Consider the following 15,313-nt stretch of genomic DNA (forward strand, 5'->3'; position numbering starts at 1 on the left):
TTAATCTATTTTTGGTTGTGTTTTGCTGCTTGCTCTTTTTGGTGTTATATATATATATAGACCAACCTGAGTTCATAAAGATTTATTCCTATGTTTTCTTATAAAAATTTTACAGTTTTAGCTTTTACATGTATGCTTCTGATTTATTTCGAGTTAATTTTTGTATATGGTATGAGGTAAGTGTCCAAACTCATTCTTTTGTATGTGGAAATGCAGTTGATATAGCACCATTTGTTGAAAAGATTATTTTCACTCATTTAATTGTCTTGACATCCTTGTCAAAAATCAATCAACCAATAACGTAGACTTTCTGTTTTATTCCATTTATCTATATCTATATCTATCTATCTATCTATCCATCCATCTTTATATCAGAATCACACATTCTTGATTACTGTAGCTTTATAGTAATATCTGAAATTGAGAATATTACTTTTCCAAATTTGTTTTTCTCTTTCAAGCACTTTTTGGCTTTTGGATTGCTTGCATTTTCATATGAGTTTTAGAATCAACTTGTGAATTTCTGCAAAACAAAACAAACTAAAAAAGATAAAAAAAAAACCACACTTAACTGCAATTTTAATAGAGACCATATGCAATCTGTAGATTAGTTTGGGGATTAATATTATCTTAATAATATTAAGTCTTCCAATTCATGAACATGGGATTGCTTTCCAATTTTTTTATGCCTTTAAATTCCATCAACATTTTTTTTTTTTTAGTTTCAGGATACAAGTTTTACACTTCTTTTGTTAAATTTATTCACAGGTATTTTATTTTTGATACTATTATACATGGAATTTTAAAATGTTTATTTCCATATTGTTCACTGTTAGTACATAGTGTGTGCAATTGATTTTTGTATATTGAGCTTGTAACCTGCAACACTGCTGAGTTGATTTATCGACTCTCAACTCTGGGTGAATTCCTAAGGATTTTCTATATATAAGATGGTGTCATCTGCCAATAGAAATATTTCACTTCTTCCTTTTGAATATTGACACCTTTTTTTTGTCTAATAGTTCTCGCTAGATTCTCAAATACAGTGTTGAATAGAAGTGGCACAAGTGGACATCCTTGCTGGTTAATGATTTTCGGAGGAAAGCTTTCAGTATTTAAACATTAAGAATTATGTTAGCTGAGTGATTTTTGTAGATGCCCTTACTTAGGTTGAGGAAGTTCCTTTCTATTCCTAGTTTTTGAATGTTTTTATCATGAAAGGATGTTGGATTTTGTCAAATGATTTTTTTGTGTGTGTCTATTGACATGATGACATGATCATTGCAGTTTTGGTCTTTTATCATATGGTGTATTGCATTGATTGATTTTTCATATGTAAAATCAATCTCTCATTTCTGGAATAAATCTCACTTTGGTCATAGTGTGTAATCTTTTGTAAGCTTCTGGATATTTGTCTGCCAGTATTTTAGTTGAGGATTTTTACATCTATATTCACAAAGAACATTAGTCTGTAGTTTTATTTTCTTATGATACCTTTGCTTTGTTTACTTTTGGTAACAGAGTAATTTTGGCCCAACAGAATGAGTTGGGAAGTGCTCCCTCCTTTTCCACTTATTTTGGAAGAGTTGTAAGAGATTGGTGCTAATTTTTCTTTAAACTTTTGGTACAAGTCACTAATAAAGTTATCTCATCCTTGACTTTTCAAAATTTTAGAATAATATTCAATCTCTTTACTTGTGATAGATCTATTTACATCTTCTCTTTTTTTTCTTGTGTCATTTTCAGTAGTTTGTGTCTTCATGGAGATTTCCTCTAGGTTATCTAAATTGTTGCATACAGATGTTCATAGTACTCATTTATAATCCTTTTATTTATTTAAAATCACTAGTAATGTCCCCTCCTTTATTTCTGATTTTAGTAATTTGAGGTTCTTTCTTTTTTTCTAGATCACTTAATGTACAGGTTTGCCAAATTTCTTGATCTTTTCAAAGAACAAACCTTTTTTTTTTTTTGAGAACAAACCTTTTGTTTCGTTTTGTTGATTTTTGTGATTGTTTTTCTATTGCATGTACTTATATTCTATTCTTTGAGTGAACATACATGAAAATGCCCTAATTTCTCACTTCTGGCTGACTTTTTGGCTCTGCACAAATTAAGGCAGAGTTTTAAACTGCTTGCCTGAATGCTGAATACTTGTTCCAACATATACACTAAGCTACTTGGCAAGAGCTGAGAAACTTACTGGTTCCAAGCATTTAAGAATATCTCTATCCAGTTATTAGTCAACCACTCAGCTAACCAAACAGAAACTTCAGAGGCACACAGGTTAAAGAATACAGACGTTATAGAGTTAGTTGAGGAAAGTCAGTAATCAAGCAAATAGTAACAAGTGACAACAAACACACACCCGGCAGAATCTGATTCCAGAGTTGCCACATTATATTACCTAAAAAGTAAAATTTTCGACACATGCCAAGAAACAAGCATGATTGATATACAGTGGGGGAAGCATTCAATAGAAACTGGCCCCGAGGAAGGACTTTGGACTTACTAAACAAAGACTTAAAATGAGCTCTTTTTATATTATGTTCAAAGAACTAAAGAAAACATTTCTAAAGAACTTTCGCTAAAGAAAAGTACATGAATAATGTCTCACTAAATAAGGACAATCAATAACGAGAATGAATGTATAATAAAGAACCAAATAAAATTTCTGGAATTGAAAAGTTAGATAACTGAAATTAAAAATTAATTAGATGTGCTCAGTGAAAGATTTGATATGGCAGAAGAAAGAATCAGCGAGCTTGAAGATAGGTCATTTGTGATTATCTAGTCTGAGGAAAAGAAAGAAAAAGAATGAAGAATAAACAGGCTTGTGGCACATAGGCATAACAAAGGAATAAACGATGGAAGTCCCAGAAGGCAAGGGTAGAAAGAAAGGGAGAGAAAGAATATTTGAAGAAATAATAGCTGAAGTCATCCCAATTTTGATGAAAAACATTAATTCACACATCCAGGATGCTCAATGAACTTTACGTAGGATGAACTCAACAAACTTCACACCTAGGCATATCATAATCAAACTGCCAAAACCAAAGACAAAGAAAGAATATTGAAAACAACAAGAAAAAAATGACTCAGCATGTGCAAGAAACCACAAGAAGATCAACCTTTACCTTCTCATCAGAAACAATGGAAGCAGTGGGATGGCTGAGTCTAAGTACAGAAAGAAACAAAAAATTCCTGCCCATCAAGAATAATATATATGGCAAAGGTATCCTTCAAAGTTGAAGGAAAGATTCCTAGATAAACAAAAACAAAGAATTCATTGCTAGAAGACATGCTTTACAAGAAATGCTAATGGACGTTCTTCAAGCTGAAAAAAGTGACACCAGACAGTAATTTGAATATACTGATTCACCTGAAAAAAAAAAAAACAGCTCCAGTAAATGCAATTATATAGATAATGATAACAGACAATATAATTACATATTTGTTTCTTAACCAATTTAAAAAGCAATTGCATATGATACCATTGGTGAAGTCCTTTCAGAGTAAAAACCTCCAAAAATTTTCCCATCCATTAAAGCAACATAAAACCCGGTAAAAAATAGTCAGAATCAACTTTTTCAGAACACTGGAAGTTAGCCAAAGGCTCGCAGAAGCTGGGTGGTGTTTACTCAAGAAATACGACTGAATCTTGGTAAGAGCAGTGAGATTTGTTGTGTTTCAACTTGCCCTAGTCCCATTCTCCACTATCCAGTTAAGCAGTAACTTTGAAAAATAACAGCCTACTTTCTTCAGCATCTTATCAGCCCTTGGAGAAAGCAGAATGGAGCTGCAGCCCTTTAAAAATCTTACTCCCAAAGAATTGTCATTATCTGACCTGTCTGGTGGTTTCCTGGAGGAACTCCCTTACAAGCCTGACTTGGAGTTTTCCCAGTGATAAAAGCCCTCTATCTTGGCAGGGGGCGGGGGGATGTTTGTTGAAAATAATTAGAGGCAGCAGTTTTACATTTGCAGCTGCCTAAGACAATTGATAATATTGGGTAAACAGCAGACTAACCAAAATATAAACAGGAAAAGCGGAACAATAAGATGTACATACAAACTTTGAAAAGGTCCAACATATTCCTAAGAATCTGGAAGACCATACATGTACCTAGGAATGTGCGTATACTCAGAAAGACTTGAGAAGGCTCTAAGCTGTCACTTCTGGCTAACCTTGAAGCTGTGCACAAATAAGAAGAGAAAGCCAAGGTAAACATGTAAACTACCTGACTAAGTATAGAGTTGTAAACTGCTTGGATGAATACCCCAACAAAGTACCCCTCAGCAAAGACTAGGAGATGTATTGGTTCCAAGCATTTAAGGAAATAACTGTGCAATTGTTAGCTGACCATTAAGCTAACTAAGCGGAGACTTTAGTGGTCACACACAAAGTATATGAACTTTACAGAATTCGTTCATAAAATCTGCAAAAGAAACAAAACCAACAATTACAATAAGCATCAACAACAGCAAACCCTGGGAAGCAGGGAAAATCTGCCGTCCAGAGTTGCCATATTATATCACTTAAATTACAGTGTTTTAAGTTTTAAAATTATGAGATGAGCAAAAGCATAGGAAATTATGGTCCACACACATGATAAAAAGCAAACAATTAGAAACTCCCTGTGAGAACTCACACATGGGACTTACTAGACATTACTTTAAATCAATTATTTTAAATATGTTCAAAGAACTCCTTTAGTTCTTTATTATTTCCTTTAAACCATATCTAAAGAATTAACAGAAAGCATGAAACTGATTTCTCACCAAATATCAATAAAGTGATAGAAATTATCAAAAGGACCAATAGATATTCTAGAGTTTTATATAGGCAAACATAAAAGACAATATAAATTTTACTACCATGTGACTTAAAATACAACTACATAAAGCAACAATTATGAATCTATGTTAGTGGGTACACAATGTGTAAAGATGTGACTTGTGACAATAACGGCATAAAGATGGGGGGACACAGTGAGATAAAAGCAGTGTTTTTGTATATTATTGAAATAAAGTTGGTATCAATCCAAATTAAATTGTTATATATTAAGATGTTATTTATAATCCTCAGGGAAACCACTAAAAAAATAAAACCAAGAAATGTGGTAAAAGAAACAATAAGAGAATGAAAATGGTACACAGGAAAATATCTATTTAACTCAAAGGAATGCAGTAATAGAGGAACAAAAAGACCTAAGAAACTTGAAAACAAATAGCAAACTGGCAGGCAGAAATCCTACCTTATCCATAATTAAGTTAAAAGTAAATGAACTTAAATCGTCCATTTAAAAGGAAGGTACAAAACAAATAGCTAACTGGCCGGCAGAAATCCTACCTTATCTATAATTGTGTTAAAAGTAAATGAACTTATATTGTCCATTTAAAAGGAAGATACAAAACAAATAGCTAACTGGCGGGCAGAAATCCTACCTTATCCATAACTAGTTTAAATGTAAATGAACTTAAATTGTTCATTTAAAAGGAAAATACTGAGACATTTGATAAAAACAACATGATGCACATACTTCCTATGAGAGACATGATTTAGAATCAAAGACACAAATGGGCTGAAAGTAAATAGTTGCAAAAATGTATATCATGCAAATAATAACCAAAAGAGAAGTAGAGTGGCTATACTAGTATCAGGCAAAACAGACTCCTTCAAATTATCTACAGATTGATGTAGTCCCTATTAAAATCCCAATTTATGTCTTTTCTTTTTCTTTTTTTCTTTTTATTTTTTTGAGACAGAGCTGGAGTGCAGTGGCATGATCTCTGCTAACTGCAACCTCTGCTCCCAGGTTCCAGTGATTCTCCTGCTTCAGCTTCCCAAGTAGCTGGGATTATGGGTGCCTGCCATCATGCCTGGTGAATGTTTTTGTATTTTTAGTAGAGACGGGGTTTCGCCACGTTGGCCAGGTTGGTCTCGAACTCCTGACCTCAGGTGATCCACCCGCCTCAGCCTCTCAAATTACTGGGATTATCAGCATGAGCCACTGCACCCAGCTCCAACTGATTTCTTCACAGAAGGCATTAACGTTTGATTTTTCTGGCTCTTGTTATAATGAGTGATTTTTTTTTTTTTATTGTATCCTAGACATTTTGTATATTATGTTAGGGGGCTCTGCTTCTATATAAATGTTTTATTCTAGCAGGGAGTCATCTTGTTTATTTTAGGAGGCAGGTCCTGGTCTACTTTTGTGGGCCGTGGTTCCAATGACAATTCAATTTTCCTTATGATTATGCTGCTATTTTAATCTGCTTAATTTATTTGGTGCTTCTGGGGCCCCAACTTGCTTCTGCTGATGCTGCCTGAGGGGTGGGAGGAGTGTTCCCTAGGCCAAACCACCTGGCAAATCTAGGTTAGGGCAAAAGAGTCATTGTCCTGCAGGGAGAATGAGCACTTCCCAAGCAGGGCTGCTTATTTTGATGGGACAACCCTGCTGATGCCACCTAGTCACCTTATGTGTCTCAATGGGAAAGGAGAGTCTCAGGCCTGTTAGGGAAAGGAAGTGGTTCCTTTACTTGCTTATTGTCAGTGGGGCTCCCAATCAACCCCCTTTGACTATGCTGCCAGGATCACCTGATGTTGGGATACCTATTCTATCTTGGGGAAGGTTGAGCCTTCCTGGGCTGCCTTCTGATGCTAGGTTGACAATTAGGAAATGCCAGGTTGTGGTTGCCTACTTCTCTTGGATGAGTGATCCGTGATGCCCTGCAGTTGTGCTATTCCTTCAATCCTGTGGTCCCATCCCAGCTTGCTTTCTTCTTATCACTTTTTCAAGTTTTGGTGGTGTCTTGCACTATTTTCAGAGTTTAGAGTTGTACTTTGAGAGGAAGAGCAGGGAGAAACTATCTTTTGTAGACCAGAAGTTCCTGTGAAGCATTTCAAAAAATCCTTATTAATTGTCACAAACAATGAGCAATATGTGATTTCTATCATCAAGGAACTATGGTCTAGTGGAAAAGATGAGACAAGAGTATAAACAATTCTAATAGATGCATTTACTATTTAACATATTTTAGCTTATAGTTAATAAATATTCAGTTTCAAACATTTATTAACTTGTGCAGCTTCTGAGGGAAATATTTATATGTTGCCCATTTTAAGGATGATCAAGTAAACTTAAGCAACTTGTTCAATGTCACATAGCTAATAGGTAGCAAAGTCAGGATTGGGACCTAAGCAGTCTAGCTGAAAAGCTGCTGCTCTTACGACTATGCTAAGTCACGTGCCAACAGAAAGAGACAAATGAATGACTATAGTGTTTAGGAGAGCAAATGAGCCCATCATGATGTGGAATTCAGGAGGAAGTGGCCCACGATTTCCAATGGGCAAAAGTGATGGAAGTCTAGATGGAGGGAACAGCATGTACAAAGGCCCTGTGGTGGTAACAATGGGGGCCTACCAAGGAAACAGCTGAAGTATCCAGTATATCAAGAGGTGGGAGTTAGGGCTGCAAAGGAGGTTGGAGCCATAAGAGAAAAGGCTTTTAATGTCAGCCTGAAGAAGTCATTCTTAATTTCATAGGCAATAGTGACCTCACAAAAGGCATGGTCTGAACAGTTGGGTGATACTTAAAGAACATTCTGGTGGCAGTAGTTGAGAAGCATGGAGCGCAGTGGAGGCTAGGAATAACGGCCTGACCTAGGACCATGGCAGCTGAGATGAAGAAGAAGGGACAGATTCAAGAGATATTTAAGAGGTAGAATCAGCAGAATTCTTGTATTGATTAGAAATGGAGACTGAGTGAGAGAAAGGAGTCAATGATAACTCTCAGTTTAGGAGCCTGGAAGGCTGGAATGTTGAATTCTTCTGGCTTCATGAAATGGAAAAGGCAGTATAGATCCTCTATATAGCAATTATTTTGAGACATAAAGCCTATTCTGTTGACAGGTAGACAGGCAGACTTCTTTTCTCAAGGCAAAATTACTTTCAACTTTCCTCATGGATTCTATTTCCAACTGCTATATTCATTTTCCTTTGCTTTCTTCTGGACATGCTCTAATCTCTGACAGTCTCAGACTGCAAGACACAGGCAGAGTGGTGAGGGTAGGGTGGAGGGAGGGAGGCAGAGAGAAAGAAAAAAAAAAAGTGTGTTGGGACAATGAGTCTAAGACATAAGAATATCCGCTGGATTCTAACCTTTAACTCAGAGGAGACAAAGAGACAAAAGAAGACTGTGGATAACCTACTCCATCAGTACTACAGTTCCCATGTCAGAGCCTTGTCCATTTTGACAAAGAATCAGAGGACAAAAGAGTGATGATGAAGCCTTCAGGGTTAAGACAAGGAACCATGAGTCCTGGAGCCTAACTCCAGCTCAGCCTCAGATCATTGGAGGGACCTTGGGAAATTCTCTTCTATTCCAGGTACTCCCTTCTGCTATAAATACTCAATTAGGTTTAACCATATGCAGTTGTCAATACTAGGCTAGTTTTGATTGACACAAATAGCAATATCTCATGGTTCAACTTAATACTCTTATCTATTGTAGTCATGTGCCTGCTTATTTTACCAACCTGTATGCATATGCCTTCACACACAGATGCTAGCATGCATGCACACACAGACACACACACATACACACACACACACACACACACACACACACACACACACCACTGCTAGATTGGCAGCTCCCTTGTGGCTGAGACAGGTCTGGATCTCTGGGGAAAAAAAAAATAAAAGCCCTGATTTATAGTGTCTTCTGATTTCCATTGTGGAAATTACTCCCACCATAGCCAATTTCAGTCAACTAATGTGATGTCACTGAATGTAGAGTTAAGAAGAGATGTGCACAATTGGCTCTTGAGAGCTGTTACCAGCTGACCCTGGCACATCACTGTTTGTTTCCATATCTATAGCACCTAGCGCAGGATCTCAGACTTAGCATGAGGGCAGTAAAAATTTACTACTTCGGAGATGCAGCCTCCTCCCTGAGAATCCAAGCTGCACAGATAATGCCAGTAATAATGACAATCATTTTGTCTTCTTCCTTTACAGTTTTCAAAATACTCTTTATAAGCATTGCACAGGAGGGGGACATGGCAGAGATCCGTATTCTTACCTAATGGCTGAGGAAGCTGAGCTCTAGAGCAGTGAGGGAAGTGCCCAAGGTCACAAAGATGAGCAGGCCAGAACCAGAAAGGCAAGTCTTTTATCTAACTCCCAGGAGGATAAGTGAACACTCCTACTGCCATTGGACTGTACTCATTGGAGCTCAGCTCTATCTCAGGTTGTGGTGAAGATACTTTTTGACTCACGAGCCTAAACCTGGGATGCTGCAAACAGTTTCCACCACCTGCCCACAATTATTCTGAATAGTGGCTGCCATGAATAAAGCCAGCCAAGAAGGAAGCTACATGAGACCATCTGTACCCTGCATGGTCCTCTGGCTAAGCCAAGAACATAGTCAGTCTTGGTACTGAGAATGAGAGTGAGAAAGAGAGGAATATCAAAAGATTGAAATTGAGGAGTTGGGAGCAGCAAGAGAGTGAATTCCTCTAAGTATGCCAATTTTTCATATTCCTAAAAAAAAAAAAAAAAACCCACTCACAAGTCAAAAATAAAACTCTAAACTTACTGTGTCCAATGACTAGCCTATCACAGTGTTGGTCTCGCTACTGGCAGGTTTAAAGGATTTTTTTAAAAAATTTTTCTATTATTTAAAAAAATTGTGGGTACGCAGTAGGTGTATATACTTATGGGGTTCTTAACATGTTTTGACATAGGCATGCAATGTGAAATAAGCACATCATTGAGAACAGGGTATTCATCCCCTCAGGGCCCAAGCCTCGTGACAGAGATGAATTCATAGAGGGCAGAGGACAACCAGTGCCAGAGTATTCGCATAATACTACCACCTTGAATTTCTATATCCTTTTACAATTTTCGAAAATTAATTTAATATCCCGTGTCTACAGCGTTGTTCAGTGGGGGAAATGAGAATGGCCTCCACTGGATCACAGGGCTGGTGAGAGGGAGGATCACTGGGCATTACTGGTCCTGTTTAGCAGCTAAGAAAACAGACTCAGACCTTTCCAGGTTCTCAAAGACTTGCCTGTTACTCTGGCTGCTCCCAACACAGGCCAGTCCCAGTTATTTCAACTTCCAAGTGAACAGGGTTACTTCTCAGACTGGCCTACCACTAAGCCCAGCCATAAAGGTGGAACCAGAGATATCCCACAAATACTTGGCTTTATGTCTGGACTACCCTGAAAGTAGTGCTCAACGGACCCTTAGGAAAGCATCTTGGTGGATCCCCTGTTTGCAACCTGTATGCAGATATGGCTCATTCGCTCACACACAAAGCTACTGGAGACTCATAAAAGCCCAGCCTTGGCACCAAGCACCAGCAACTGTCATCTCCTTCCTGCTCACCTGTTTGGTCCCATTGTTATGCACTTGCTTCCCCCCTTGGCATTGGACTTCTGATGCCCACTTTAGGTTCCTTACTTACATGATGATTTTAATTCTGATTAAGCAGTTCGCATCTTAGCCTGGTTTTTCAGGTACAATGTGATGCAGGTCCCTGGGCTTTCAATTGCAGGTCAAATAAACACTTGCCACTGACTTCGTTTGAAGTCTCCATTTCAACCTTCCCTCAGAAAAGGGACATTAAACTTTGAGCCTGAATGCTGACAGCCCTGGGTCTCCTGAGACCCCGGGTCTAGCCACCAATAGACACTCACATAACTCAATGGGAGAAGCACACGAGGTCCACACTCTTACATCTCCATCTGCTGAGCCCTACAAAAATGTGATCATTTTGACCAAATTCTCTCCAACTACAGGGTCCTACCAAAGATCCAAAATGAGGCTGCCTATGTGCCAAGGATAGGAGACACAATGATAGTCAAGATTGGCCACCATATGTGCAGGGCCTGCATGGGGCAGGCAGTAGACAGAGAGGCTTCATACACATTATTGCTATCTCCCATGATGAGGTGCAGATTATTTCTTCTATTTTATAGATTAAGATGCTGAGGCTTAAAGAAGGTCTCATTTACGAAGGTTGTACAGCAGGTAGGTCATGGTCTTGGATCTGTTTGACTCCAAAATTCATAATATCACTTAGACTCTTACAGGTATCCAGGAATCATGGCAAAGAGCTTCGGTAAATTTGTCCAAATTGTTCACCTTAGCATACGAAAATATAGAATTACCTGCTCTATGATGGTGAATTTTTAAACCTTATTCATTCTTCCTCAAAGAATGTCAGCATTAGGCCAGGCACAGCGGCTCATGCCTCTAATTGCAGCACTTTGAGAGGCTGAGGTGGGCAGAGAGCTTGAGTCCAATAGTTGGAGACCAGCCTGGGCAACATGGTGAAAGCCCAGCTCTACCAAAAATACAAAAAATTAGCCTGGCGTAGTGGCCTGTGCCTGTAGTCCCAGCTACTTGAGTCTGAGGTGGGAGGATTGCTAGAACCTGGAAGGTGGAGGTTGCAGTAAGCCAAGATTGGGCCACTGCTCTCCAGCCTGGGTGACAGAGTGAGACCCTGTCTCAAAAAAAAAAAAAAAAAAAGTCAGTGTTAAAAGTATGCTAGAGAACATCAAGGAAATAATGACCCCATACCTCCCTGCCTAGGTTAGGCAGTCCCTGAGAGATCATATCCTATTCGGGGACCCATGCTTGAAGGGGGCATCAACACACTGGGGTATATCTAAGAGGGAGCAAGAAGGCTGGGGAGGGGGCTAAGACCCAAGGCACATAAGGAAGGACTAAAAGGAGCTTACTTGTTATGGTCTGAATGTTTGTGTAATCCCCAAATTCATATGTTGAAACCTGGCCCCCAATGTATTAGTAAGTGAGGCCTTTTGGAGGTGATAGGTCATGAGGGTTCTGTTCTTATGAATGGGATTAATGACCTTATAAAAAAGGCCCAAGGAAGCTGTTTGCTCCTTCTACCATGTTAGGACAAAGCAAGAAGGCACCAGCTGGGCATGGTGGCTCACGCCTGTGATCCCAGCGCTTTGGGAGGCCGAGGTGGGCAGATCACCTGAGGTCAGGAGTTCGAGAGCAGCCTGGCCAACATGGCAAAACCCCATCTCTAATAAAAATACAAAAATTAGCTGGGTGTGGTGGTGCAAACCTGTAATCTCAGCTACTCAGGAGGCTGATGCAGTAGAATCACTTAAAACCAGGAGGTGGAGGTTGCAGTAAGATGAGATCACACCACTGTACTCTGGCCTGGGTAACAGAATGAGACTCCATCTGAGGGAAAAAAAGCAAGAAGTGCACCATCTATGAGGAAGTGGGCCTCACTAGACACTGAATCTGCTGGCACTTTAATCTTGTGCTACCTAGCCTCCAGAACTGTGAGATATAAATTTCAGTTGTTTATAAGCTATGTTATAACAGGCCAAATGGACTAAGACAGAGCTGAAGCTAGTTAGGCATAGAAAAGACACCTCTACAGTTGACTTGAGTCAGCTCATGTCACTGCTCCCACCTCAGGAGTCTTTACAATGTATTTACAATTGTCTACAAGGCCCTGTTTCATCCCCCTAGCCCCAACACTACCTCTATGATATCGTCTCCTAGCATTGTCCCCCTCACTCACTCTACTTCAGCCATACTGGGCTCATGTTTGTTCCTCCAATACATTATATGCTCTCACCTCAGAGCCTTAGCTCTTCTCTCAAATGTGACCTGCTCAGTGAGTCTTCTTTAACCACTCTATTTTAAATTGCAACCCCTGTCTCTCCTCCCCTACTTAATTTTTCTCCTTTGTACCTATCATCATTTGACACACTATTTTATTTTATTTTCTGCCTCCCTACTCTCACAAAAAAGTAAGCTCTGTGAAGGTAAGGGTTTTATCTCTCTTGTTCACTTCCATATGCTTGGCATGGAGAACAGAGTCTGACACAAAACAGGCACTCAATAATATTTATTGATCCAAAGAATACCACCTCTGCCTTCAGATCTGGAAGGGCTATGATGGGGTAGATAGCAGACAAGATCTGTGTGGCACCCAAGAACTAAACTAGGCCAATTCCAGCTCAATATAAGAAGGGGCATCTCAGGTATTAAAACTTCTCCAGGAGTCTATGCCAGCTGCAGTGAGCAGGCAGAGGACACATGGTGTACGAGGGGACTTCAAGCATCAAAAGGGGCAGGGTGAGAAAAGAACTGCAGCTCGAAATTCTATATTCTCCAACCCCTGCCCCCCACATTTACAGTGAGGAAACTGAGACTGAGAAATCACCCAAGTTCCCAAGAGTTATAGGAAGAGCAATGACTAAAATCTTGGGGTCTTGAGTTCTAGGATAGTGAAATCACTTTTTTCGCCAATGAGAAAGTTTTCTGTGGCAGAGTAATTTCTAGAAATATTTATGTTTGTGTATGTTGTCTCCCTATGTCCCCATTCCCCATTTTTCTGCTTCATGGAGGTAATCAGGCCCTTGACAGACCTCTTAAAAGAGGGATTTTGGAGTGTAGAAAGAAGAAGCAGACTGAAGCCACTAAATCTATCATTCTTTTATAAAACCCCCCAAACCACAGTGAAGACATAATATCCTACAGGCAAAGGAAAGATGGAAGAGACTTCTGAGAGCCCAGAGAGAGAAAAGAAGAAAGATTCCTACCATTCCCAGCCCCAGCTGGGAAGGGAGAGTTCCTGAGTCTGGGACTGTAGGAACCCTTAGCTGTAGAACCTCCTCCTCAAGGAGAGGGTGGACATAGTCCTAAGGTGCTCAGAGGGAGGAAGAACCTAAGATCTCGGAGCTCTTAGCTTTCCTTCCCCTACTATTAGTGTAAAAAATGAGGGTGTCAGTGACGACTGGAACAGATGGGAGATTAGTTGCCCTTGACCTGGTTTTTGAGAACCACAAATAGTCCCTGGATTCCAGTGCCACCCTTGAGGGAGTGGGGACTCCCAGTCATGACTGACATGGAATTTCCCACTTCCCTGTTTGGATGGGGAGTCTGGGGTCAGAATTCAGTTACTTCAAAGAAAACAAACAATGGCTGTTTCTTGCCCTAACACATCTGAGTCTGAAGATGCAGATGGATGCCCATCCCGTTTTCGGCCTTTTAAAGGACATAACATTACTTAGAGCATCCACTTCCTGTTGGTGATGGGTGCTGCACAGGAGCCCTTGGAAAGCTGCATGAAGTGCCCCACGGGCTGGAAGGAGCAGAGAAAATGTTCTCGGGCATCCAGAGGGAGCAAGTGGGAAAGTAGGAGAGAAACTGAGGGAACAAAGAGCAGCCTTCAAGAGCCCATCAGATAGCAATTATTCCCCCAAAGAAAGAGACTATTTCCCACTGTGGCTATTAAGTGATTTACAATTAAGTAGCTCCTCATGAGGCAGCGCTCCAATTGATGATAAAGGTCTGAGCGGTGAAAGCTGAGTGGTGGGAGGCCCTGTCTCCAGGCATCTAAGTGCTCATGTCTATTGACTCACTCTGCCATTCATCATCTTTCCCAGGCCACTTATTAGAAGATTTAAGTGAGAGTAGTGTTGAGCTCACCTGGAGGGAAACAATTCTCAGAGATCCAAGGCTGGGGGTTGGGAGGGGGATGGGAGTCCCACCCTGGACTCCACCAGGGCCACAGCCACCAAGCTCCCCTGCTGACTGGGGGTGGGGGCCTTGGAGCTTGGAGGCTGGGCTGGGCACAGTGGGATAGGGAGGCAGCTAGCAGTCCCTTTCAGCTTTTGGATGCTCTGACCTGAGGCCAGCTGCCGGGACCATTGCTGTGAGTTACCCCTAATGTTCAGCTGACAGCTTCACTAAAAGTGCAACGGTAAAAGCACAAGATTTGGAGTCCAGTGAGCTAGTTGGGTGAATTTTGGAAAGGGTCTTAACCTCTCTGAGTCTCAGTTTTCTCATCTGAAAATAGGGATAACAACAAATGTCAACGTCATAGGGTTAAGTTGAAGATTACACAGGAAAATGTAGTGTTTAGTGTCCCGCACATATCAATGATATTATTCATTCTGTGCTTGGAGAATTATTAGCAGTAAACTTTCTCTTCTACCACCTCTTCTAACCCAGCCTGCCCTACCATCTTTTCCACACTGACTTGCAGTCAGTATTCTGTATAACCATGAACAAGTCACTCTACTTCTCCATGACTCTATTTATTCATCTACAAAGTGGGGATGAAATTACCTGCTCTTTTCATCTACTTTGTAGGGCCATTTAGAAGATAACAAAGATGGAAGGAGTTTGCAAACTACAAAATGTCACCCTCCGGTCACTTGCTCTTACTGGCTAGTTTTGGCTCCCAGAAGCCAGGCAGCTCAGCTAAAGCCTAGGAGTTGTTAAGCAAAGGAAGAATAT

This window comes from Macaca thibetana, chromosome X (genome assembly GCF_024542745.1).
Source record: "Macaca thibetana thibetana isolate TM-01 chromosome X, ASM2454274v1, whole genome shotgun sequence".
NCBI lineage: Eukaryota > Metazoa > Chordata > Mammalia > Primates > Cercopithecidae > Macaca > Macaca thibetana.